Source organism: Spermophilus citellus (genome assembly GCF_964194105.1).
Source record: "Spermophilus citellus genome assembly, chromosome: 1".
Lineage (NCBI taxonomy): Eukaryota > Metazoa > Chordata > Mammalia > Rodentia > Sciuridae > Spermophilus > Spermophilus citellus.
The window spans coordinates 159951979-159979751 of NC_138182.1; the positions used below are offsets into that span (position 1 = coordinate 159951979).

General features: G+C 41.5%; 1 pseudogene across 1 annotated transcript; it reads left to right on the forward strand.

The window, feature by feature from the left end:
• Window positions 1–27771, forward strand: LOC308652642 (melanoma inhibitory activity protein 2-like; annotated as a pseudogene). Its single transcript has 2 exons — window positions 1–31; window positions 25422–27771. The product of its transcript is annotated as a melanoma inhibitory activity protein 2-like (transcript).
• Window positions 27772–27773: the final 2 nt, after the last annotated feature.

Sequence of the window (27773 nt, forward strand, 5' to 3'; positions counted from 1 at the left end):
ATGGCCAAGCTGGAGAGGAGGATACGGGAAAGTGAGGCTAGGCCGTCAGATCCTGGCCAGGTGTTCCAGGAATGGACACCTGACCTCCCCCTTTTGTTTTCATAGACTTGCAAAAGTTAGTTGTTATTAATTTCAGTTTTATTGGAAGAGAATTGGTGTATAATAAATCGCACATATTTAAAGTATGCATTTTGATGAGTTTTGACATGAGTATATGCCAATGAAACCACAAGTGCAATCAGGGTTATGAATGTAACTCTTGCCCCCAAAGTCTCTTCAGGTTCTTGTAAATCCATTTCTCCCTTTCTGACTATCCCCAGGCTAACAATGATCTGGTTTCTGTCACTATAGATTAATTTGCATTTTCTACATTTATTTTTTATATACAAATAGGATCATTCAATATGTATCTTTGTCAGTCTGGCTTCTTTCAGCATAATTATCTTGACATTCATCCATGCATTGCATATATCCATATTTATTCCTTTTTGAGTAGTGTTCCATTGCATGATTATTCCACAATGTGTTTATTCATTCACCTGTTGATAGGGATTTGGGTTACTTCCAATTTGGGGTTATTACAAATAAACTGCAATAAACATTCATGGATAAGACTTTGTGTGGAAATGTATTTTCATTTCTCTTTTGGTAAATACGTAAGGATCAAATGACTAAATTGTTTGGTAGGTAAGTGTTTAACTTTCTAGGAAACTGCCAAACCATTGTTCAAAGTGGCTGTTCCATAGGTCTTCCTACCTGAGAAATTTTAGTTCATGAGGGCTTTAGTTGCTTCACATACTCATTAACACACAATATGGACACTTCGATTTTAGCCATTCTGGGAGAAGTGATATCTCATTTAGCATAATTATTTTGACATTCATCCATGCTTTGCATTCATCTGTGATTTTCATTTGTATAACTGTAATGACTAATATTATCAAATATTTTATCATGTGCTTGACCTTGGTGCATCTTCTTTGGGGAAATGTCTGCTCAAATCTTTTCATATTTTTATTTATTTTTGAAAAAAGAACCCTGGGGATTGAATCCAGGGACACTTAACCACTGAACCACACCTCCAGCCCTATTTATTTTTTGTTTTGAGACAGGGTCTCATTAAATTGCCTAGGGCCTCACTAAATTGCTGAGGCTGGCTTTGAACTTATGATCCTCCTGCCTCAGCCTCTGGAGCCACTGGGATTACTGGCATGTGCCACCATGCCTGGCTCAAATCTTTTTCTAATTTTAAAGCAGCTGTTTTTTTTTCTTTCTTACTACTGAATTGTTGAGAGTTCTTTATAGATTCTTTTTACAGGTCTTGTATCAGATGTTTTTCAATTTTTTTTTCTGAGCTTGTGGCCTTTATTATTTCCATAAGGGTGTCTGTTAGTGGATGAGTATCTTAAATTTTGGTGAAGTCCAATTTATTGTTTTTAAAAAAATGGTTTTTGATTTTGTATCTCATTTAAGAAATCCTTCCCAAGTCCAGAGTTCAGAGGCAGGAGGATCATAAGTTCAAAGCCAGCCTCAGCAATTTAGTGAGATTTTAATTTAGATTTTTCTCTCAAGTTTCCTTCTTTCATGGTTTTAGCTCTTATATTTGGATCTATTGCCTATTTCAAGTTAATTTTTATATGTGGTAGAAATTAAGGGTAAAAATTCTTTTTCTTTTAACAAATCTGATTGTTCTTATGCAATCCATGGAAAGGCTATTTCCCTCCCACTTAATTGCCTTGGCATCTTTTGTAAAAAATAATCTACCAACCACATATGTCTAAGTCTATATCTCAACTTTCTTTTAGGTTTCATTTTTCTGTATACCTATCTTTCTGTAAATAGCACATTGTCTAAATTACTGTAGCCTTATAATATATCTTGAAATCAGGAATCGTAAGTTCTCCAATATTCTTTTTTTTCAAAGTAGTTTTATCTAGTATAGGTCCTCCATACTTCCATTCACCACATTTGACTTGCCAATTTCTACCCCAAAATTCTGTTGATATTTTGATTGGAATTAAAGTGAATTTATAGATATATTTGTTATAAAATGATAAAATTATAAGCCATACTTTTTTAAAGTATTTAAAATTTTTTTTCCATCCATCCCCTCTCTCCTATCCTTTTGGAACTCTAATTAAAAGTATATGAGGCCATTTGAAATTGTCTTGCAGCTTACTAATTCCTTCAAATACTAATTCCTTAGTATTTTTCCTCATTTCATTTTTAATGGTTCCTATTGCTATGTATTCAATTCACTAATTTTTCTTTTTAGTGTCTTATTTTCAGTTAATCTTTTTAAAAAAATATTTTTTAGTTGTATATGGGCACAATACCTTTCTATTATTTATTTATTTTTATGTGGTGCTGAGGATCAAACCCAGTGTCTCACACGTGACAGGCAAACTCTTTACCACTGAGCCACCCCATTTTTCTGTTAATCTTATCCAAAGTAGTTTCAGTTCAGACTTTGTGTTTTTTTATCTCAAAGTTCAGTTCAGGTCCTTTTTGTATCTTTACTTCTCCTTAACATCCTGTGCATTCCTCCACCTTCTGGAACAAAGAGAATAGAGATATAAGCTTTTCAGTGTCTTTGTCTACTAATTCTGTCACCTGTGTCATTTCTGGGTCTGTTTGTTTTGACTGAATTTTCCCTTGAGCATGTATCAAAGTCTTTGCCTTCTTTGCCGACCTAATAATTTGTTATTGAAGCCATACATTGCAAAGTTTACGTTATTATGTGCAAGAGATTTTTGTCTATGAACTATTCCTGGATGTGTATGATAAATGCTGTCCATTCCTTTCTAGTGAATTATTTCTGGCCTAGGTAGTTTCTTCACCAAATTTGCAGATCTCTGCAGCTGACTGTGCTACTCCGTCTTCTCTTCACAGCTTCCTCCTCTGTGGCACTCTGCCCTGTGAATTCTAGCTGCCTTGGCGTTCCCCAATTTTTAACTCAGGGAGACTTCTGGGCTCAGTTTGGATTCTTGCTCTGTGCTATGGCCTGGGAACTTTACTGGCAGTAATCTGGGATGCCAAGTAGGGTTCACATTTGGTTTCCTTTCTCTTATGGATTCTGTATAGTTTAATATAGATCAATGCTTGAAAACAGCTATTTCATATATTTTTGTATAGGGTGGGAGAATAAATCCAATTCCAGTTACTCCAACATCTCCAGCCTCACTCACAGTGAAGGCAGTTTTTTGATACTTCCCATTCTGGTCAGGGATGAAGCAAGGTAGGTATGAGTATGCATGTGTGTGTTTCTGTTTGTTTACATGTGTGATAAATACATACATGTGTGCATACCTATGTGTGAGCATATGTATATGTGTACACTTGCAGATATGTGTGCCTCTCCTTGAAGAACATAAAAAGACTCACTAATCTGTACATCATTTGGGCTCTGTGTAGGACATACTTGCAGGGTGTACACAAATCATATTCCTTTGGTGTTAAAAGAGAGAAGACGGCTGGGAGAAGCTTCCATATATTAATTGTAGGTCTGTTTGTTTTGACTGAGTTTTCCCTTGAGCATGTATCAAAGTCTTTGCCTTCTTTGCAGACCTAATAATTTTTTATTGAATGACATACATTGCAAATTTTACATTATTATGTGCAAGAGATTTTTGTATATGAAGGTGGGTCCAGTTGAAATGATAATTCAGGTTCCAGAAATGACAAGCTAAATTTCTCTTTCTAAAGATGAGTAGCAGATAATAAGTCAATCCAGGTGTGTGTGTGTGTGGCAAGGGGTAGGGAAGATAGGGTCAAAATAATACCTGACACTATCACTTTTATTTTAAAAATGTAATCCTATCATGATCTCCTTGGAAGGCACAACAGATTGTCTTTATTAGCATGATTGTTACCAGTTACCACACAATTCTGCTTCTGAGAAGTCATCTCAGGGCTGAGTGTGAGAAACAGAAGAGTTGCTGGTCACTGAATGGCCACAGCTGTTTCTGAGAGCTGAAGTTCTATTGAGGAAGCCCCTGGAGGGTGACCAGGGAGACTCTCCTCTGCTAACCCTACTTCCATTTGCAGTATCCATCTCAACCCTCCATGGGCCTGGCCCTGCCTCCAGATTCTACACTTTGCTGCCAACAGAACGGAAATGGAGAAAGTACTGTGTGTTTAATCAGTACTGACCAAGGAATGGAGTGGGAGGAGGGCAGGGGGCAAAGGGTCTGGGAATGAGGAGACATCTAGTAAAAGGAGAAGAGTTGAACCTCATAAAGGCATTTTATGGTGTGGCCAGGATGAGAGTTGTTGGCATCACATGTTTACTGGCCCCCCAGGCTCTGCAGGAGCTGGGAAGTGCATCCACTCCCAATCTTGCCTTTTGCCAAGCGGCATTCTTGCTGACTGAGCAATTATTTAAAAGTTTACCTCTTGTAACATTTCAGTTCTATACTCACAAATGGGGCAACAAAGAAACTTTGAAAGTGAGGACTTGGCAAATCTTTAAGGAGGCAGTTCTGGTTTGGAGGGATCATCCAGAAAAGCACCACCCCCAAAATATGTGCTGAAGAGCTGGGTGGTCAGCAATGCCAAGACGGGGTGAGGCCAAACTTCTGATGACTTCCCAGAAGTTGGCCTAAAGGGAGGGTCAGCCCCGTCATCATCAGACTGCTTACAGTCAGAGGACAAACACTACCTTGCATTTTCCAGTCCTTTGTAATGGGAACGTGGGTTATCATGGAAGGCTCAAAGTTCTTCCAAGATGTCTGGCCTTTGGAAACAGCCCCATGGAGCACCCAGGCAAGGAAGCCCTACAAAAGCCATTTCTTATTCACATCCCAACTTGGATCCAGAATATCCCTGTGGGATTTGAAATGGATAAGAAGTAATATCCTCTTTGCATTGTCAGCAGCCAGATGGTGGCCTTGAACTCTGGTTCAGAGCCATGACCTAGGACATGGGCCTGGCAGAGACTTGTGCTGCATGCGGGTGACATCTAACAGCTGGGAGAGACCTGTTAGGTTGTCCTGAACATCTTCCACCTTCACTTCTCAAGGGCATCGTTACTTTCCTTCTTTATTATTTTCCATAGGTAATATGTGCTCGTGATACAAATTTCAAAAGCACAAAAAAAGTAAAACCACGAAGTCTTCTTTCTTCTCCTAACTCCCAGCTACCCTGTTTCCCCCAGATTTACCCAGTAGTTCATATTTTTCATGTCTTTCTAGTGGTAATTTTTGTACAAATTCAGCTAGTATGTAAATGTGTAATTTTTTTTTTTTACGACCCCCTCCTTTCCCTTCACAGATTGGGTAGCAATTAAGTTCCAGGGAGATTTACAGGGTAGGGCTTTTACTGGAAGTGCTCCTGAGGTCAGCATCTGTAAGAGAAGAGAAGGAAATAGGACTGAGCAAAGAGAGGAATTAAACAATACTGCAATCTCAGTAGAAGCCTCAGTTGGTCCCACAAAGAGCTCAGAATCTGAAGTGGTCCTCCAGAGATGCCCCAGTTTGGGGTAAGTTGAGCAGGCCTTATATTAGCCCTTGGATACGGGTATAATTTTTGAGAAGCTGTTCTCTGGAGTGAACTCAGCTATCAATCACCAATACTCACAGTACTGGGGGATCTGGGTGAGCCCGCATAGCATCTACTCAGCAGCATATGATGTACATGATTTTGTACATAGCTTTAAAAAAAACACTTTACAGTAGATCTTGAAGATATTTTTCACCATAGATAAGCTTGTTATTCCGTTTTTAATGGCTACAGTGTTCCATTGTGTGGGCATAGCATAAATTACATATTTCCCAGTGATGGACAAGTAGTTATCTTTTTTTTTTGTAGTTACACCCTGTTCTGCAGTATAGAATTATCATTTCACGCATGGACAAATAGTCAAATACAAGTACAAAGGTCAAGGAATATGTGCATCCCTGATTCTGGAAGATATTATCCAGTTCTGTCTGGGGCGCTATCAGTTCACCCTCCCAGTAGCAAGGTATGAGACTGTTTTTCCAACCCTTGCCATCCTTACATTATCGGATTTTAAATTTTTCCAAATTAGGTTGCAAATGGAATCCTGTGGTAGTTTCAGTTTGTACTTCTCTTTTTCATGAGTGAGATTAAGTATCTTGTTGTTATTGTTTAAATTTAATTTTCTGAAAATGTTTTGTCCAATTTTCTTTTGGCCATTGGCCATTCTGTAGTTGATTGACAGAAATTCTTTATGTAATATTATTAGTCAGCTTTTCATTGATGTGATCAAAATACTTGACAAGAACAACTTAGAGGTGGAAAAGCTTGTTTGGGGATCACAGTTTCAGAGAGTCAGTCCATGGTGAACCCACTCCATCACTCTGGGCCTGAGGAGGGGCAGACATCAAGGTGGAAGGGCGAGGTGGAGGAAAGCAAGCTGCTTAGCTCATGGCAGCTTGGAAGGAGAGAGAGAGAGAGAGAGAGAGAGAGAGAGAGAGAGAGAGAGAGAGAGAGAGAGAGAGAGAGAGAGGGGAGGGGAGGGGAGGGGAGGGGAGGGGAGGGGAGGGGAGGGGAGAGGAGAGGAGAGGAGAGGAGAGGAGAGGAGAGGAGAGGAGAGGAGAGGAGAGGAGAGGAGAGGAGAGGAGAGGAGAGGAGAGGAGAGGAGAGGAGAGGAGAATCAGTGTCAAGATATAATCCCTGAGTGGCTGATTTCCTCCAACCATACCCCATCTGCCTATAGTTACCACTCAGTAGTCTACTCAGATTATTAACCCATCAAATGGATTAATCCACTGTTGAGGTTACAGCCCTCATCATTGTCTAAAAGCCTCACCTCTGAGCCTTTCTGCACTGATACTCATGCTTTCAAAACATGAGATTTGGTGGGGGGGACATTTCTAAGCCCAAACCATAACAACTACGAAAATGAGACTTTTGTAAAATAAATCAACATTCACTCTTTACTTAATTTAAGAAGAAGAAGAAACTGTCCTGTATTTGAGGACACTTTAAGGAGTAGTTTCTGTGCCATTTCAAATTCCAGCACTTGTACCAAGTTCTTCCATCCGTCACTGAGTCCCCATGCTGGGGCTGAAGCCAGTGGCAGCTTTTCTTCCTTTAGTGACATGTGCCCTATTTAAGCAGCACGGAAAGTCCTGCAATTTCCCTGGGAATCTTTGACCTGGATCTGGTCTATCGTAACCTGAACTTCTTTGTGAGCTCCTGATTCTTGGTTCAATGGGGTTGGTGCTCTAGCTGTCCATCAGTTTCCGCAGGGGTGGGGGTGGGTTCTACCCAGCAATGGATAGCCCATATGGATGCTTACGTCCCTTATATAAAATTAACCTATGCACATCCTCCCTTAGAACTTCAGTCTAGATTACCTATAATAATGGAAACAATGGAAATGCTATGTAAATATTGTTATATTTTATTGTTTAAGGAATAATGATGAGAAAAAAACTGTACGTATTCATTACAGAAGCACTTTTTTCTGAATATTTCTAATCCATGTTTGGTTGAATTTGCAGATGTGGAACCTATGGATCCAGAGCACAGACTGAACAGTGGCCCCTTGACCCCCCACATTTCAGTACATTCTGTGACTAGATTATATGAGGATAGAGAGAGTTGAGCTTGGTTGGAGCTTCAGGTGGAGTGTCCTGGGTTATAGGAATGACAGTTGAACTTGGGTTCAAATGTTCCCATTGCCATTTAACCACCATGTCCCTTTGGTCATGCTAGTGAATCTCTCTCTGAGATGTAATCCCTGCTTTGTTTAACAGGGAAAATAACAGGCATCTGCATGGGTTGCTGAGAGAATTGGATGAGATAGTGTTCAAACTACTCAACATGACTCAAGAGGCCCTTCACTGGAGGGTCCCTCTCTGTCCCTCAGCTCCCTGGTCCCTGTCTTGATGCTTGCACTCCAGCCACATCAAACGTCTTTCAGTTTTTTGGGTGCCCGTGCTTGGACTAAGGCCCACCATCTTGTAAGTCTCAGAGTGGTCTCCTGCTTATAGATGCCTCCCAGGACACTCCTGCTCCCTGGAAGCTTTAGTTGCCCCTTCCATGTTCTACCCTGGCATGCTGCAGTACAGCACTTCTCACTCCTGTTGGCCTGTCTCCTCCAGGCTGACAGCATCAGAAAGCAGGGCACTAGGCTCTCAGCGAAGATTTGCTGAAGCATAGATGGAAGGTTGAATGAATGGGCTGTTGGATGGAAGAATGAAGGAATGGAGAAATGGAAAGAAGGAAAGGAGTGAGGGAGGGTGGGGAGGGATAGAGGAGCCTAGGGTGTCATTAGACACTCTGGGAAGGGCCTCATGAACTTCTGAAGGTCCTGACTTGCTAATTTCAAAAAAAGAGAAACATTTTTTTCAGTAGAAGCCTGATGTGAACAACCTCTTCTCATTAATCCACTAAGAAACCATGGCTGATAGACTTGCTTTACCCACGTTCTCTCTACCTAAGCATGTGAAGCTGTGTGCTTATATGAACCTCAGTGTCCTCATTCTGTACCCATTAACTATCTTCTCTCTGATTCCCCCTCCCTCATGGCTTTGCCAGACTCTGATAATCACTCTACACTCTACATCTATGAGATTAGCTTTTTTTTTTTTTGCTTCTATATAAGTGAAAACATCTAGTGTTTGTCTTTCTATGTCTGATACTTAGCACAATGTTCTCCCATCTCATCTATGATGCTGCAAAACACAGGATTTCATTTTTCTGGCAGAATAACATTCCCTTCTTTTATTCATTTCTTGATCCATTCATCCATTTGGTAGACACTTGGATCGATCCATATATTGGCTATTGTGAATAGTACTGCAATAAACATAGGAGTGCAGATGTCTCTGACATCTGATTTCATTTCCTTTGGATATATACTCAATAGTGGAGTTTCTGGATCATATGGCAGTTCTATTTCTAGTTTTGTGAGGGGCCTCCATACATTTTCCATAATGACTGCGCTAATTTACCTTTCTACTATCAGTGTATGAGAGTTCCTCTTTCTCTGCATCTTCTTAAGTCTTTATAAAGATATATCCCTTTCCCTACGTAACAAACAGCCTTATAGAAACAGTCACACTTTCATGAAGGCTTAGGGTTATCATTATAACAGACATTTTTTCCCCCAAGTCTTGTATTCTTCAGTGCTCTTGGGGGCTGTTGCTCATGCTGTGCTAGTTGGTCTTGCATGAAATGGCATCTGTTTTGCTTTTATTAATGATTCTTCTCCTCTTCCTTTTTATTGCATATTCCCTCTTGTGTGTCTCCCTTTGTCCTGAGGGTGACTTTTTTTTGCATGAACTTTCAGATAACTACTTCTATGAGACCTTTAAATTTTTTATTGTGGTAAAATCACATAATACACAACCTGCCATATTAACTACTTTAAGTGCACAGTTCTGTGGCATTAGATACATTTATAATTTTGTGCAACCATCATCTCCACCATCCATCTCCATAACTTTTCTCAACTTGTAAAACTGAAACTCTATCTCCATTAAACAATGACTCCTCATTCCCTTCTTCCCCCAACCTCTGGAAACCATCATTTTAATTTCTGTCTTTATGAATTTGACTACTATAATTCCACATGAGAGGAATCAAACAATATTTTTCCTTTTTATGACTAACTTACTTCACTTACCACAATGTGCTCAAGGCTCATCCATGTCATGACATGTGTCAGAATTTCCTTCCTTTTTAATCATGCTCCTTTTGAATAATGCTTCCTTAGACACAGGTACCACATTTTGCTCTTACATTCATCTGTCACTGAAACTTGTGTTGCTTCTATTTCTCTTAAGCTTCTTTACAGCATCTTTGACCCAGTTGAAAGGCTGACCTTGTTGAGTTCTGGTCTCTGGACAACCCACACCTTCCTGTGGGAGATGACTTAGGAACCAAAATGTTCCCTTGTGTTTACTCAGGGCTGCGCAGATGTGACAAGATACAGCCAAGCTGAAGACACCCATCATGGAACAATCCACTGCAGCCTTAAACATACTCAGATGGATGGAAATGTCTCAAGAACTGATTCCAGGAGGGAACAAGGAGATTATTATCCAGGGACTACTGATTTGAAGATTCAGGATTTTGTAAACATGCTGAAAACAAAGGCTAGAACACCAACACTTGGTGTGAAAAGCCAACACTCATCCTACGCAAGAGGGTTCAGTGGAAGAGTAGTCTGCCCCTGCTGGTTGGGTCTGTGCCTTTGGAGGAGCAATTCCAGCTCTGACTAGCACAGTAAGGCAAGCAAGCGCCTGTGGGACAATGAATACATGCTCTCACCACTCCAGCCTGGCAGAGATCTCTCTGTGTGTGTGTGTGAGTGTGTGTATGTGAATTAGAGCTAATGGGACCAGGTTTTCTATATACTCTTGGTTCAGTTTTGTTAGAACATATACGTCTAGTAGGTCTGTCTATTTCCAGAATCTATGAACTTCATCCCGACATGCTTTGATGCTTCTGATCCTGGTCTGCACAAAGCCAATGAGACAAGGCAGATACTCTCCCACTACTGTTCTTCATTGGCAAGGATCTGAGTGCACCAGAGCCTCCCAGATCTTCTATCAGTTCTTTTTGTCTCAAAGGCAGGACCCTTCCAAGTCTTAGGAGGGAATCTACAGGCACCCTCTAAACTGTCACCCTGAAACGTGGGCCAGCTTTCCTGACTCCCCATACAATAGACCTCCCTCTGCTGCTCATGGCTGTGGAGAGAGAAATCAGATACTTGGTCAACAGAGGCTTGTGCTCCCTAGTACCAAGTCCCAGTGAGAGCAAGCATTCATTATTGAACATAAACTAAAAGTAAGGCCCTTGAGTGAAACATTAAGCTTAAACTTGATATCACAGAGTCCTGTGATAACAGAGGTACCTTTTCAAAGTTCTATTCTGTGCATTAGCACATTTGGATCTACTGAGACCAAGGATGGGAGGCAGATGTTGTTTAGAAACCTAAATGTTCTAAAACTCCATGTGGACTCAGAACCTTGTGGACAAGAGAACAGAGGAAAGATGTGCTCAAAAGTGCCTGCTGTCTGTAATGCTGAATTGTGCAAGATGTTTCCCTAAAATAGCTTACAAGAGCAGCCCAGAACTGGATGGATATTCAGCTAAGTTCTACCAGACTTATAAGGAAGGATGAATGCCACATCTTCTGAAATTATTTCATGAAATATAGAGGAATCACTCCCAAATTCATTATATGAAGCCAGTATCACTCTGATATCAAAACTAGATAAAAACACATCAAGGAAAGAAAACTACACAACAATATTATTAATGAACATAGATGCAGAAATTCTTAATAAAATATAAGCAAATTGTATTCAAAACACATTATGAGGATTGTATACCATGGTACACAATGGGAGTGTTCCCTCTCTTTATATTCATGGAATAATTTGAGAAGACATAGCATTCATCCTTCTTTACATCTGGTGGTGGGTTTTTCATTGTTGGAAGGTTTTTTATTACAGCTTTAAACTAATTGGTTGATATTGGTCTGATCAGGTTTTCTATATTTGGTTCAGTTTTGTTAGACATATACATTTAGAAATCTGTCAGTATTATCTGGATGTTCTGATTTATTAGAATACAAGTTTACAAAACAGTCCATAATGATTCTCTGAATTTCAGAAATGTCTGTGGTGATAGATATCTTCTTTTTCATCTCTAGTTTTGAAAATTTGGGTATTCTCTCTCTTTTTATTAGTTTAAGTAAGGAATTATGAATTTTCAAAGAACCAACTCTTTGTTGCATTAATCCTTTGTATTATATTTTATTCTCTATTTCATTAATTTTGGCCCTGATCTTAATTATTTTATTTCTTCTACTGGTTTTGGAATTATTTTGATCTTACTATTCTGGGGCCTGGAGATGTAGCATTAAAGTATTTATTTCAGATATTTCTTTTAATGTAGGCACTTAGTGCAACAAACTTTCTTCTTAGAATCACCCTCCTAGTGTCATAGAAACTGGTACACGGTATCACTTTTTAGTTTGATTCTAGAAATTTTAAATTTCTTCTCTAATTTTTTCTATGATTCATTCCTTGTTTAAATGACTATTGTTCAAACTCCATGTGTTTATGTAGTTTCTATACTTTTTCTTGCTGTTGAAATTTTATTCCATTATGATCTGATAAAATCATTAGGGACTGTTTTATAAACTTATATTCTAATAAATCAGGGGTTATGTTGACTTTTTAGATATTTGTTATAAACTTGCTTTTTGTCTTAAAATATAGTCTATTTTGGAAAAAATTTCCATTATCTTCAGAGAAAAAAAATGAATCCAACTGTTGTTGAATGAAATATTCCATAGATATTTATAAGGATCATTTGATTCATAGTGTTATTTAGGTCAGAAGTCTCTTTATTGATTTTATGTCTGGGTGACATGTCTGTTGGTGACAGGAGTGCATTGAAATCATCATTATTATTGTGTTGGACACTTTGTGTCAAGTTTTTGTTTAGTGTAATTAGGTGAACTTATATTTGGAGCATAAATATTTGCTATTGTTATATCTTCTCATTGGATTGCTACCTTTACCAGTATGTAATGCTCTTTCTGGTCTCTTCTGATTAATTTTTACTTGAAATCTTTTTTCCTACTTGTTTTTTGACTGCATCTGAATGAAGTATGTTTTCTTGTTCTTTTACATCCTGCCTATGGATGTCGTTAGTTTCTTGCGAACAGCATATAATTGGGTCTTGTTTTTAAATCTACTCCCCAGTCTATTTCTTTTAATTGGAGAATTGAGACAATTTACATTAATAATTATTATATAGAGATTCTTATTACTTCCTGCCATTTTGGTTTGTTTCATATACTTAATTTGAGCTTAGGTTTCACTGGCTTAATTGCTATTCTAGTGAACTTCATCCATTTGAGGGCTGTGGGGTTTAATTTTGAATTCTTCTTTATGTAGTATTCCTTTAAGTATTTTCTGTAGAGCTGTCTTAGTTGTCATGAATTTTTAAAATTAATCCTTATTCTAAAAAGTTTTTTTAAAGTTTCTTTTTTGATTCTGAATAGTAGCTTTGATGGATACAAAAATATTGATTGATAATTGTTTTCTTTCAGAGTTTGTGTTATCTAATTCCTAGCCTTCTGAATTTTAGAATCTAACCTGAGAAATCAAAAGTAAATCTTACTGGTTTACTTCTAAAATGACCTTTTTATTATAACTGTTAATAGTCTAGCTTAATTCTCTTTGTTTGGCATTTTGACTATGCTCTATCTTGGAGAGGTTCTTTTTTGATATTCTCTATTTATGGTTCTCTATGCCTACTGTATCTGGCTCTCTATTTCATTATAAGGCTTGGAAAATATTCTGCTTTTATTTCACTGAAAAGGTTCTAAATGCCATTATCCTGTATTTTCATGTCCTTTTCAAATCCAATGATGCTTAACTTTGTTCTCTTAATATTGTCCCAAAGTTCTTGTATACTTTGATCATAGTCTTTTTTATTTATTTGTTTTCTGTGTACAGAGTGTTAAAGTTCACATTTCTTATCTTTGAGGCCTGAAGCTCTGTTTTCTATATAATCTTATCTGTTGGTGATACTTTCCAGTAAATTTTTATTTTATTTATTGTGTTTTTCATTTCCAAGACTACTGTTTTGTTTCTTTTTAGAATCTCTCTATTTAAATGGTCATTAACCTCTTATATTTTCTTTCTTAATTTATTTCTTAGATTTTTAAAAATCTCATTAATAATTTTAATGATCAATTTTGAACTCTTTCTCAGGAATTTTATCTCCTTTATTTGTGGGTTCCTTTTTGAGAGCATTGTAACAGTTTCCTCATGTTTTCAGAGGTCTTGGACTAGTGCATCTTTGAGATGGTTTCCTTTTCATGTTTTATGAGAGTACTTTCGTGTGTCCTTATCTCTTTTGTAATAAGTCTTGTGTTGTTGGTATATCTTAGCTTTGACTCTTAGACTCAGCATAATCCAAGTGTAAATTTCAACTGTCTCTCATTTTGCCTCTCACTTTGGTTCTGTAGAATTGATGATTTCAGACACTCTTGGAGTGCTTCTGCAATACTGTGGGTTCCTCTGAGCTACCATCTTGGAATCTCTCTCTGTTTTTGCTATAGGAACAGATGTCTAAAAGTGGGAACCAAGGTCCTCCCTAGCCCAATACCTGGGTCATTGGTTTGGGGTTTTTGTCTCCTCTATTCTGCGTATTAAAGTACTGTTGAAACTTGAGCAGGGTTGGTTTGCATGAAGCAAGGTGCACTGTCACTTGACTGACTTGGGCATGTAGCTACACAGCAGAGTCTCTATCCTGTGAACTGGTAGTGTCCCAGTCACTTCCAAGCTCCTCTCAGAAAAACAGGAAATAAACAACAGCAACAACAGCAGTGAACAATATTCAATATTTAAATAAATGCCTGGTGACTACTATGACATTTACAACACTAATTACCACAAAAAGAGAAATGGCAGGGTCAGCAGTTAACAACAGCAACAATAGTAAACATAAATGAACCAGATATAGCATTAAAGTAAATAGCAGGTGTCACCTACACCATCCACAGTACTAATAACCACAGCAACAAGAATGGTGAGGACAGGATGGATATAAACTAAAGAGTTCTGAAAGATGGTATAATTGAAATTCACTAAGGGAAAAGAAAATGGGGTAGGCAGGCAGAAGAAGACTTAAAATATTAAAAAAATAGGAAAGCAGGAGAGAGATAATAAGTGATGGCTATAAAGAAGGAGGAGTGAAAAATAACTAAAAATAAACAAACTAAATAGAGAACAAGAAATTTGGCTATTAAAGGGGGGAGAAAGGAAAGGGAAGAGTGACAAGAGAAACAAAAATTGAAAACCAAACAAACAGACAAACAAAAACTCAAACCAAATCAACCCACCAAACAATGGTCCTATCCCTCTAAAGACAAAACAAGGTGAAATAATAAATGGGTGAGGAAAAGATGATAAAAATAAAACACACACACACACAAATGGAAAAAGAAAAAAGTGAAAAAATTTGTAATGAAAAATGAAGAGATTGTCTCCTCTGAGGTCCTCAAAGTTGCTGATAAGGACAGATCTACACTACCCTGCCATACTGTCCTTCTTCCCACTTCTTGGGCTGTTAATCCTTTAGGGAGATCAAGGATGGGCATTGTTACACCTCTCTTCTTTGTGTTGCTCACTAACTGGAATGGCCTGGAATCGATGCTGGTTGAAATAGTTCTCAGCTTCCCTTGTACTCACCAGCATAAGGGAACAGGAAATACTGACAATTGGAGTTTTTTCCAGACAGACTAGATGGATGCACTCCCAGGGCAGGACTGATGCAGAGTTTTAAGTGGGAAGTTCCTGCTGCTAGCATTCAGCTCTGATCAGAACCTATGACTTTTTCATGAGTTATCTGCTCCAGAGAGATTGGATCCACACACATTCTAAGGCTGGGCAGATGCTGATCTCTTCTGGGCGTCTGGATCTCAGGGGCCTCCCAAGAACTCCTCTGGGAGAGCAGGGTAAGTAACCTTCCACAATCTTCTACACTCCACTACCCATGGATCAGATGCTGAGTGTAATCATACCTGCCTGTCCAAATTCTGAACCCTACTGGGAGCTGCCAGACCCAAAGGAAAAATGAACCATACTCCCTTCCATATCTCCAACTTGAATTCCCCTGGGCACAGTATTTTCCATGCTCATTTCATTTGTGCCTCACCAGAGGCACTCACTGGAACAGCCTGGCAATGCTTCCTATGATCTCCCAGGCTCCTGCAGCAGCAAACCTCAGCATGGTCACTTTGGGATGGCTCCCTGCCTCAGCTCTCTGCTCACCAGCCCAGCAACACGGAGCACTTTTTAAACACCAGCTTCCCGCACAGCCTCTGGTTCAGCTAAGATCAGAACCACCTCTCTGCTCCATGAATTTTCCCATGCCAATTTGTTTGCTCTGTTTGTCTTTCTGCCTGTGTCATCCCTCCCCTCCGAGGTAGACTGGTGCTACTGGTGCCACTAACCTGCTTCCAAAGTACTGTGTCTTGCCCTGTGTTCAGAGTGCCTGAATCTCCACATCTCTGGGACTTTTTACTGTCTGATATGAAATTTCAGGGAGCTCCCTCTTTCACCCACCTTCCTATGAAGCTGGACTCTGGCTGCTTGAATCCCAAGCCACAGAACTTCTGGGAGATGCGCCCTTCCTCTATTCTGCCATCTTTCTCAACCTACTAAACCTCTTTATGTCTCAGTTTTCTTATCTGAAAATAGAGAATGCTAACAAGTCCTCAAAGTTAATGTAGGACAGAATTAAAGGTGATAAGACTTGAGAAGCTTGGACCCCTGCAACAAGGGTAGGAGAAGCATTGCAGAGAGACAAGAGTCACCTGAGGCTGTGGAGCATTCCCTGTAGAACAGAACCAGCTTCTTGGAGACCAGCATGCTGCAGAGGTTTTAAGAACCAATGGGACTCGGTCTGAGATTGTACGAGGAGCTTGTCTTAGACATGAGTCACTCTAGAAATAACTTTTTTTCCCTACTTGAAACCACTTGTGTTTTGCAGGGTTTAGCTACTGCTCTGCTATGATTCCCAGCCTCCTCCAGCCCTCACCCCTCATCTATTCTCCCTTTCTTGGGATTCACTTAGACTTTGCTACAGACGAGTCCTCTCTCCCCAAAACACCTGCTCATTAACTGGCCACCTGCCCCTCCCCATGAGAGGTGTCTGGTGAGCCAGGATTAAGGAAGCTTAAACTCAGAGAGGTTAAGTGACTTGCCAAGAAGCACCCAGCAGATCAATTTTGAATCCAGAAACAGGAACCAGATGTCTGCACCTTACTCCATGCTTGCTTTGGACGGAGGAGTGTGGGGCCTGAGAGCTCTGATAGAAAGGCTGGGCTCCTCTGGGAAAGACTGAGAATTCCAAGCCATCCTGTGATTTATGGCCAGGAGTTTCCCCCTAAGTATGTCTTAGGAGAAGGCATTTTTTTAAAATTCAACTTTGAGGGTACCCCCTGAGTTTGCAAGTTTCACATATGACTTGAATTTCTATCATTTAGGAGAAGATGCCACAATGAATGAAATTAATGGATTGAGGATTTGGCACAAGCTATATCAAGTATCAAGTAATGAGCTTTCTGTTTCCAGTCACACATTCAGTGCTTCTCAATTCAGCCACAATTGGCAAGAGTTGAACTGGTTATTAAAGCAAAATCTGGAAAAGGCAATTAAGCGCTCCCTGGGTTAAAAGGTTGAATCCAGTGGAAACACGACTCATAAATTTTGTTCACAGATATCCTCGTTATTCAGAGACTTGTAGGAGAGCAGGCGCCTACTCACTCAGAGTTGGGTGATAAAAGGCATGTGTCGTGCTTGCCAGCTGTCCTGGGGGCCTTCCAGCGAGCCCAGGCCTGTGCTCTGACCTGCTGCTGCAGGGGAGTGGAGGTGGGAGCTGTCAGGGTCCTCAGGGAAGCTCAGCATCGCTCTTGTAGCTTCTTGGGAGGTGCAAAGCCCCGCTTGGAATGTCTTCTGTGTGCTTCTATTTGGGCATTTAGGAATAGGCTCAATAGCCATCTTAGTTAGCCCAGGATGGAGGGGTGTCCAGGGATGCAGGACTTCGGCTGGTAAAACTGGAAGAGTCCCATGCAAACTAGGATAATCTGGCCACTCTGTAAATGAGTCTGATATTTTTTTTGCAAGAGTTATTTCCTGCCCAACAATTTCACAAAATGAACATAAAATTAAAGGTGTTGGATTTAGACCCCCTGCCTCCACCTCTGCAGCTATAAAATGGGAATCTGTATATTTCCACCCTCTGCCCTCATGTGAGGATTAAGCATGCTGAGCCCAGGGCAAAGACACAGTCAAGGCTACTGACCAGCTGTGGAGCCCATTAACCTTCTGTCCTTGCTCAGTGTGGCTGGTTTACAGGGCTCTTCTATTTACCCTGCAGCAGCCTTAGGAAACTTCAGGGCTCAGAGAAGTCCAGAGTCCTCCCCATTAGATACTCAAACTGTGTTACTCAAACTAACAAATCTTTGGAAGAGGTGGCCAATAGTTCACAGTAGTTCTTCATCGGGCAGTGGGCCCAGTGAAGAGGGTGAGTGTCCTATGGTAAGTCAGATGTCCTGCTCTGAGACAGGCTTTGTTGATTTTCTAATTTATCATATTTTGAGAAGGCTGCATCATACAAGCGGGAAAACCCACAACTCAGATGGATTATCTCTTTGTTAAGGAGGCCTTTTTAGTGTTCAAGAACTCTCTCTTACTTTGTTTTTTTTCAGAGAGGTTTTGCTATTAAAAAGACAGAGGCAAAGCTACAGACAAGACAGGAAGCGCCCCTTTGGGAACTCAGGGAAGCTATCAGCCCGCTCCACATGTTTGAATCTCTTTGGAAAAAAGTTACACAGCAGAATATCTCACTCCAAATTTACATGCAGTGCAGTCATCCGTGGAGATGCTGTCATTGCTGATAATCTAGCAATTAAAATGGAACGTGCCTGCTAATTAAAGCTGCCACTCAGCTACGAGATGCATATTTGTTTTCAAATGGAGCTGAATTTGCTCCTGCCTGTCTTTAGTTGAAGCTGAAGACTGAAAATTTAGATTAGAATGTAAGGTCCAAAGAGTGACATTTCTCTAAATGTCTGTCCTCCTTTGAAAATGAATCTTTATATCAATTAAGCTCAAATTAAAAGCTCAAATCAAATCATCTTGAATTTCAAAAGTATTTGTGTGTTTGGCTTGCATTTTCTTTGTTTTCTTCATGGTACTTACTTTTTCTTTGTTTGATCCATGAGGAAACTTTTAAAAATTATTTTTTATTCTAATTGGTTATACATGCGGGAAGAATGCAATTCATTTCATATTGTACATATACAGCACAATTTTTCAAATCACTGATTATACACAAAGTATTTTCACACCATTCGTGTCTTCATACATGTGCTTAGGATAATGATGTCTAACTCATCCACCGTCATTTCTACTCCTTTGCCCTCTCCCTCTCCTTTGTCCTATCTAAAGTTCCTCCATTCCTCCAATGCTTACCAATCACCATTATGAGTCAGCAACCTCATATCAAAGAAAACATTCCTTTGGTGTTTTGGGATTGGCTTAATTCACTTAGCATTATATTATCCAACTCCATCCATTTACCTGCAAATGCCATGATTTTATTCTTTTTTAATGCTGAGTAACATTCCATTGTGTATATATACCAAAGTTTCCCTATCCATTCATCTACTGAAGGGCATCTGGGTTGATTCTACAATTGATTGGTTGATTGGTTGATTCTACAATTGATTGATTGATTGGTTGATTCTAGCTATTGTGAATTGTGCTGCTATAAACGTGAATATGGCTGTGTCCCTGTAGTAAGCTATTTTTAAGTCCTTTGGTTATAAACCGAGGAGTGGGATAGCTGGGTCAAATGATGGTTCCATTCCAAGTTTTCCAAGGAATCTCCATACTACTTTCATGAGGAAAATTTTAATAATTTGAAGTGTTCATAGCTAGCTTTTTATCTAGATTTATACTTTCCTTCAATTTATAATTAATTTAAACACCTACCATTAAGCTTGGTATATTTAGTGGGATCTGAAGGCTGCATAGTCTACTATAGAGAATGCCTCTCCAAGAGGATTCTGGGTTTGAAACCTGTTTTAGTTGCTATGTAAATAGAAAATTTGGCATCCAATCAAGGAAAGGAATGAGTCAGGCCTGAGTAGTGCTAGACAATTCTCCCGAGTAGGGATTATCCTGTGAGCCCCACCCTGAGGTGAGCTGATTGGAATACTGGGACCTGTTCTGCCTAGTGGTTCTCAGCAGCAGGAAGAGGAAGATGCAGTGGTATGCCAGGTCTCTCGCTGAGGTCACCAAGCTTTCCAGCCTTTATAGGACTAGAAGATAAATGACAATTGCACCTTTAGTCTTCTTCTGTGCTCTTTCTTCTTGTGCCAAAACATGATCTGAGGCCCCTATTAACACCATTCTCAAAGTAGCCACTTATCACTGGAGTAGAATTGAGATGAAAGTGAAGCAGAGCTGCCATCCTGGCCTCACAGCAGCCTGTCTGAGTGCCTGCCATGGGAGAGAGAGATCCTGCTAGAGGAAAGGAAGAGAGAAATGGCCACCGGAAGTCACTGTTCACAGTCTGAATGGGCCTGCAGCATCCCCCTCTCCTCACAGTGTTTGAGGGCATGTGGGAGATGAGTCTCCCCAGCTTCCCAGAAAAACAATCAGCCTCTTGGATCCTTGTTTTGTGGGTTTCTGAGATTGGTAAGATGGAACATTCCAGAGAAAGAGCACTTCTTCACCAAATGGTTCATGAGAAAGGCTGCTTAGAGGGTGTGGCTGGTGAACTCCAGGCCGGGAGCTCACTGTTTTGGCCCTGCCAGGGGTGTCTTTCTGGACAAAGCATCTCAGAGGAAGTCAGACAGCCACAACGGTGGGCAGGAACAACGGCGGGGCCTTGCACAGGGGCAGGCAGAGACTTTAAAGAGGACTCTTGGCTTCTGGATGAAACGCAGCCGGTCCCCTGGGCGGCCTGGTGTGCTGTATTAAGGCTTTTTATTGAACCACCGAGTATACAGATGTGTCCCACCCACGCAGGCTTCAGAGGCCCAGTCCTCACTGCAGAGCCTGAAACTATGTGAATGGTCTTCACCTTGAGGTGTATGGAGATGAAAACAGCTTCTTCCTGCTAGGAGAATACCTCTTGGGCAGTTAGGGATGTACGTGCCTACTAGGCAATAGCTGCAGATGATAATATTAAAATCAGAATGCTCAGTTCCCACTGTCTGGTTTGGGCTTTTGTTCCCTGGAATTTCATTATCTATCTGGCAGCCAGATGGTTATTTCAAAATTTAATTCTCTGTAGGTGCAAAATTATTTCAAAATTTAATTCTCTGTAGTCTCTTGGTGCAAAATTCCAACTCTTAGCCCCCTAGAATATAAGGTCGTGAGCTACTCCCCTCCTCAAAGCTCTTCTGCTTTACAATTTGCATCTTTCTGCCACTCTTCCTTGGATTTGTATGGGTTAACTGCTTTGGTCAACTCAAGGGTCCTTCCATACAGATACCTTCCCTGACCAGCCAGATTCAAGGAGTTGCTTTCCCTTTCCAGTAATTTCTTCATATAACCTTGCTTGTCTTCTTAGCTATCTGAAACAATTGTGTTAGTTACTTTTTTCCTTGATTATTGTCAGTCTCGCTCTAGAAGACCTATTATGGCCAAGACCTAGTGCCTGGTGCAGAGTGTGTTCTCAATAAGAATTGGACAAGGGAAGGACCTTTCCTAGGATTCCTGGGACTAGAGGATCATCTTCTTTCCTTGTGTTTTCCCAGCAGGCTTTATGAGGTGGGAGCTGTAATGGGCACAACCTCATTCCTCCTGCAGATTGTGTGCCAAAGTGATGTGTGCACAGCCCTAGCACCACCCTTCTCACTCAGCCTCTGCTTCACACAGAATGAGCTGCTTCCATCCACAGGGGCCTCTCTCTGGCCGGCCCCCCACCTCGGGCAGCTGTGCTGGCACCTTCCTCCTCTGCCTGTGCTGGAGGTGGCTGTGTTTCCTCTTGGAGCCCAGCCAGAGGACAGAGGCTCCTGGGAGTATCTCCTCTGATGCTGGCCACATGCCTTTGCTCCTGTCCTGACCTTCTCCCTGGGATAGGGGCTCTTGAGTTCAGAAGTAAACAAATTCCCAGAAGCTCTGGGAGGAAGGGAGGTCAATTCTTAGTCACGGGGCAAGAGAGAAAATGTAGAATTCTCACCAAAAGCAGGACCTCTGCCCATTCACAGGTGAGACAACCTGTTGTAACCCAAGAGGACACAAGCCTGCAGTCTCTAACCTTTACTAGGACTTAAAGCAAAGCCAGGGATGAGATATGTGGGCTAGAGCCCCATGGCTGCAAAGTGACCTCTCTGAGCCTCAGTTTCATTGTTCACAAATGGGTCTAGCAGTAACTTCTAAGACCCAGGGCAATTGTGAAAAGTCCAGAATGCAGTACAAGCCCTGGAAAGAGCGTGGAATGAGTTCAGTGTGGAAAAATCAGGGAATTCCAGGGAGTGTTAGTGGAAAACATTGCAGAAAGAACCCTTGGCTCATGGGGGTGAATCAAAGGGAAATGGGAGGGATAAAGCCCTCCCCTTGCTTCCAGCTGAGGACACAATAGGAGGCTGAGTCCTCCAGGGAACATTTCGATTTAAACTTGGTGATACTGTCTGGAAGCATAAGTGTGCTAGGTGAGAGAGACCTGAGCCTCATTGGTCTTGGCCCCAAGTGCCAAATTCTAGGCCAGAAACACAGTTAGGCATGAGGGAAGAGAAAGAGATGCCTGGAAGAAAATTCCAGAAGAACAGAGATGCTTGGTGAAGGCTGAGTGAATGAATGGTTGAATCCAGTACCATGATCTCCCGAACCCCTTGTCCTATTCTGCTGGGCCTTCCACCTGCATGCCAATTCACATCTATGCCTCAGAACTGGGGCAGGTCCCAGATTTTCACTGGATGCAGGTTCAACTCCGAGAGACCCACCTGAGGAGCGCCTGCTACTGGGGCTTCTTTCCTTCATTTCCTGGGTACTTGTGGGAGGTCTCCAGTGTGCTTTGGGGCTACTCTGAGCCTTCCAAACTGGGGAGCAGCTCTACCCAACCCTTCCCACCTCCTTCCAGTCTCAGTGCAGACATAGGAGAGCTGGGTGTCAACTGAAGGAGCAGGGGGATGGATGGGCCTGGAGCTGGGGACGCCACCTGGGGATGAGGCTCTGGACAATTACCATTGACAATGACCATTGCATCTCCCAGCGATCACCTCAGGAAGGGAACAAAGGTAACAGAAGGATAATTGGAAGCCCTCTTTAAAAAAAAATGTTTTTTTGAAAGAAGAAGCAGAATGCTTAAGTGTGTAAAAAGCTCTATTTAAATTTCTTGCCTGTAGCATATACTCTAACCTATAATTATGGCTTTTGAAAAAAAAAGGATAATTATGAAAATTTCTGGGCTCATTAAAGACAGACAATTGACATCCAAAATCATTTGAACAAAAACGATGCTGGAATGAGCCTCTTCCAGAGACCCAGGGAGAGGAAACTTGGCTTTTTAAAAACTTGAAGTTGTGGATAAACCCAGCAAGTCCCAGGTCACCTCAGGTGATGCTTCCCTCCTCAGGAAAGAGGTGACACAGCCTGCCCTCTGCTCATCTCTTGCTACCCACTTAAGGCCTCCAATATTATTCCTGTGGAGGGCCATCTGAGACCCCCGTTGTCTGTGTGTTTGCAGAGGCTCCTGCTCTGCCCTGGGGTGGCTCAGGGAACCAAGGGGGCCATCAGGCACCTTTAGTTTGTTGGTTTCCTGGGGATAGATATCTCATGACTCTGGAGTCAGACTGCCAGACTCAAATCCATGTGCCACCATTCACTAGTTGTGACCCAGCAGAGCCCCTCCTCTCCTTGAGGAGCTGGGCCAGTACAAGAGTGCCCAGGAGGAAGCTCCCTTTGCAGGAAGTTGGACTTTGCCCTTCCATGAGCCCCTTCTGTACCCCTGCCCCTCACAAGCCAGCACCATGATTCAACTTCTGCCATGTACCACCCAGGAGCATGTAGACAAGCAGGACACTGAGGTGCAGGCAAGAGCCTTACAGACAGAGAACACTCAGCAACCTTCTCCCAGGGCTGAGAGAAGGCCATCTCTGCTGTGTCCTCAGAGCAATAAGAATACAGCTCATAGGCACTAGCTATGGGGTGAGCTTACTGGGCAGGCTCTCTCAGGCTGAGGATGCTACCAGCATTCGATCCTAAAATCACCATCTCCCAGGGCCTCGCCTCTTATCCCATGAATTCCTACACCTTCTGGCCCAAGGTCCCATATCACTCTGTCTCTGCTAGGCAGGTAGGGTCATGCTGGGGGCTCTGATGTCTGCTGGGCTCAGGACTCAGCCCCTGTGGACCATCTGCCTCCATCCAGCCCCAGGATGCTGCCCACATCATGTTCTCTTCCAAACTGTCATGCGGCCAGGCTCCTAAGAACTAGCTGGGCTTCAGAGGACAGAACTTCAGAGGGAACCCTCAGTGACCAGTCTCCTGGTGGTCATCCTAAGGTCGGGGTGGGAAACTTCTCTGGTCCCAGGGCTGCTATAAGGCCACATTGTGGTCGGCTGAGTTAGTAATCAAAGATTAGTGCCACGTGGTTGGATCTAGGGAAGTCAACATAGTTTTTCTTTGGCTGGGGGTTCTGTTTGTGGCCTCAGGTCAGTAAAGGGTACTTCTGTGGATGGTCAAGCCAGGACTGTAACAAAAACCCTTTCTTAGAACTGAAATTAAGTCTTCAGCCTGAGGCTTAGTTCAGGTCTAATCCTGCAGAGAACCTGAGTGTTTTCTTAGCACTTATGACTCTAGACAACCACCATAACTGAAATAATAATAATAATAATAATTGGAGGCAGATCATCAACTTAAATGTAAAACATATTCTACAAGGGGAAAACAATAGGAAAACAACCTTACAATCTTGAAGTAGGTGAAGATTTCTGAGACAGGATACAAAAGGCATTAACCATAAAAGGAAGTGGAATGATCTGAAAATCAAAAAGTAAAAGTTTCTATTTTTCATCATCAAAGAACCCATTAAGCCACACATGGAACAATATTTTAAATACATATGTCTAATAAAGGAATTATAACCAGAATACTTAAAGACCTCTGTAGATTGGTCAAAATAAAAAGATGAGCCAGTTTTGAAGATGAGAACAAAGGTCTCACAAAAGAATGGAATGTGTGGAGTGTCCAGCAAGCTGGTAAAAGGGTGATCAAGATCATCAGGCATCAGAAATAATTCCTATGACTTCTATGATAAGTGTCAACAGGACTGGGATGAAGCTCAGTGGTAGGGAGCTTGCCTAGCATGTAGAAGGCCTTGGAGTTTAACCTCTAACACTGCAAGAAAAGAAAAGGGAGAAAGAATAAAGGACGGAAAAAGAGAAAGGACTGGGGGGGGGTAGAGGAATGATTCATTAGAAGGGCAAATGATACAAAAATAAATATATGATTTACTAGCTCTTTAAAAATTTTACAAAGGTTTAGAATTTTCGTTACATCAAACTGGGTGATATTATGACTGTATAGAACACACATAATAAGTTCTGTCCTCACCTGGCCTAAACCAAATCAACAGGTAGGTGACCTGGAGAGGACTCCTCTCTGGCTCCACTGGGACAGACTTGAACCTGCGCTACTTCAGGATGCACAGCATAGGGGAGGGGCCCAGATTCCCTGACAGGCAGTGTGAGTATGCTAGGCCCCTGGGAGCCCATGACTGGGGCTCCCATGCCCATGCCCACAGCACCCCCCACCCTCACTGGTTCACAATGGTCTGCTCCGTTGCCTGGTGCAGCTTTATATTCCTGACCAAAGGCCTGAGTGTCCATAGCCTCTTTTGGCTGGGCACGGTGTGGTTGTGGAGGAAATAGCCAAAGTAGCCCTAGTGTGGTGGAGGGGCAACAGGAGCCCCTCAGCCATACTTCGGGGTGGTCCTGGAAGAAGTAAGTAGGGTTGTGGTGGGCCTTGTCTGAAGACATGGAAACACACCCTAGTCCTTATGGCTGTCCATGGGAGTTGGGGATACGTACAGCTATTGGATTTTTTGTTGTTGTCTTGTTTTTGTGGAGAAGTTTTCAGTCTGTGAGAAGCAGGCTTTACTTGAGAAGAGAAAAAAAGCTTGCTCTAAAACTTTCTGAAATAATTGAGAAAAAATGTGGACTACTTGAAAAAGTCAGTCTTGTCCAAAAAGAATATGAAGACTTAGAGTCATCTTTAAAGAATGCCATTTTGGAGAAGGAGTCGATACAAGTGGAAAATTTGGAGGCAATATATGCAAACCTGGATAGGTCCGTATCTAAATTGGAGGATGAAATACTCTTTCTAGAAGAAGAGCTAAAAGAAGAGAAAACTAAAGATTCTCAACAGGATGAATTGATAAGAGTATATATCAAAAAGGATTAAGTCCCCAGAAGAGGAATCAAAAGCCCTTAGATCACATATACCTGAAGCTACAACAACCTTAACAATATTTCACCTGAATGCAGAAGGACTGAAGGTACCAATCAAAGAAGTTTCAAATGAAAATTCCCAACTCCTGGAAAGTCAGAAACAGCTTTTACACGAAGCGGAAGTATGGGAAGAAGAAGTGAATGGCCTTAATCATCAGAAAACAACACTTGAAGACTCCAAAGAACATGAAGAACAAGTTCTAAGAGAGAAAGAAAATCACATTAAGTCTCTGTCTGAACACTTGATTGGGCTCCTGGGCTTGAAGAAGACCTAACAGACGATGGTAACTTGGACTTGGAAATGAAAAGTGAACCAGAAATTGGTGCTCACTTAGAGGATCAGCCAAAAGGAGCTTTGGAGAAACAGCTTTATGCTGATAAGTTAAATTCCTCTTTTAAAATCTTGGAAGGAGAAAGAAATCAAGTTTTTACTTTAGTATCTGAAGTTGTTGAAACAAAGGAAGACCTTACAGAGGAGATTAAAAATCTGAAGACAGAACAAGCATCTTTGCAGTCAAACAATACACAATTTGAAAGTGAGAATCAGCATCTTGAGCAGAAACTTAAACTCATTATTGAAATATATGAAGCCATTGTAAGGAAACTCCAGAGGAAAGTAAGAGAAGAGGAAAATGACCGGGTAGTGCAAGAGGAGAAACTTTTCAAAATGGAGGAAATCATCAGCCATGCAAGTGAACAGCTTAAGACCTAAAGAAAGCAGGTCAAATACCTTGAAGAAGAATTAGAGAGAACCACTTATTTTTATCAGGGGCAGATTACACACTATGAGGAAAAAGCACAAGATAATGAGTGGGCAGCTCAGAGGGCTGAAAGATACCTCAATGATTTAGGGAAACAAGAGGCTCACGACAGTCAAAACTTCCCCGAAAATGAGTTTAAATTTAAAAAAGATCCTTCTGCACTTCATGTTTTAAATACAGCCATTGGCAGAGAGCATTTCCCAAATGGTCCCTCACCATTGGGTCGACCTTCATCTGAAATGAGAGCTCCACTTCTGGGAAAGGAGGATCCACTCAGACTCTCACCTTTGCTTCCAGGGGTAGGAGGAAGAGGCTCAAGAGGTACAGAGAATCCTCTGGGCCCTCAAATTATCAATGAAAGAAGAGAATCCGGCTATGATGGGATAACTGATCATCAGAGAGTGCCTTATAACATTAGGCCCCTGTCATCTCCATGGGAACAGAACCCTAAGATGATGATGGCTCCACCAGGCCAACCATATTGTGATCTACGTCTTCCTCTACCAAGGCAAGATGGATGTTACTCCAAATTATGGTGGACCATCGGGACCAGCAGAACTCAGAAGTTCTACTCTGCCGCCTTTGGATCAAATGGGTGGGCCTATGTTTTCTGAAATGGAATGCAGTAGAAATGATTCCAAAGTGGATCTTGATAATTCCAATGTGCCCGATTCATCTCTCCCTGCTGAAAACCAAGAAACTGCCTCTGGCTTTGCTTTCTCACCTTTCCCTCCAATCAGAGGTCCATTGTTTCCAGTGGATCCAAGGAATCAGTTCATGAGAAGAGGACCTTTTTTCCTCCACCTCCTCCAGGAAACATGTATGGAGCATCTCGAGAATATTTTCCATGGGGCCCACCACCCCCTCCATTCCCAATGGAGCCATGGTGTTTTCCTCATTATCTCCCTCCAAGAGCTGAATTTCCCCGCCCTCCCTCCTGTGCATTCTGAAAGTAGAAGTGAGTTCCCTTCAGGGTTGAGTCCACCTTCAAATGAGCCTGCTACCCAACATACAGAACCACAAAAAGAAACTTGACA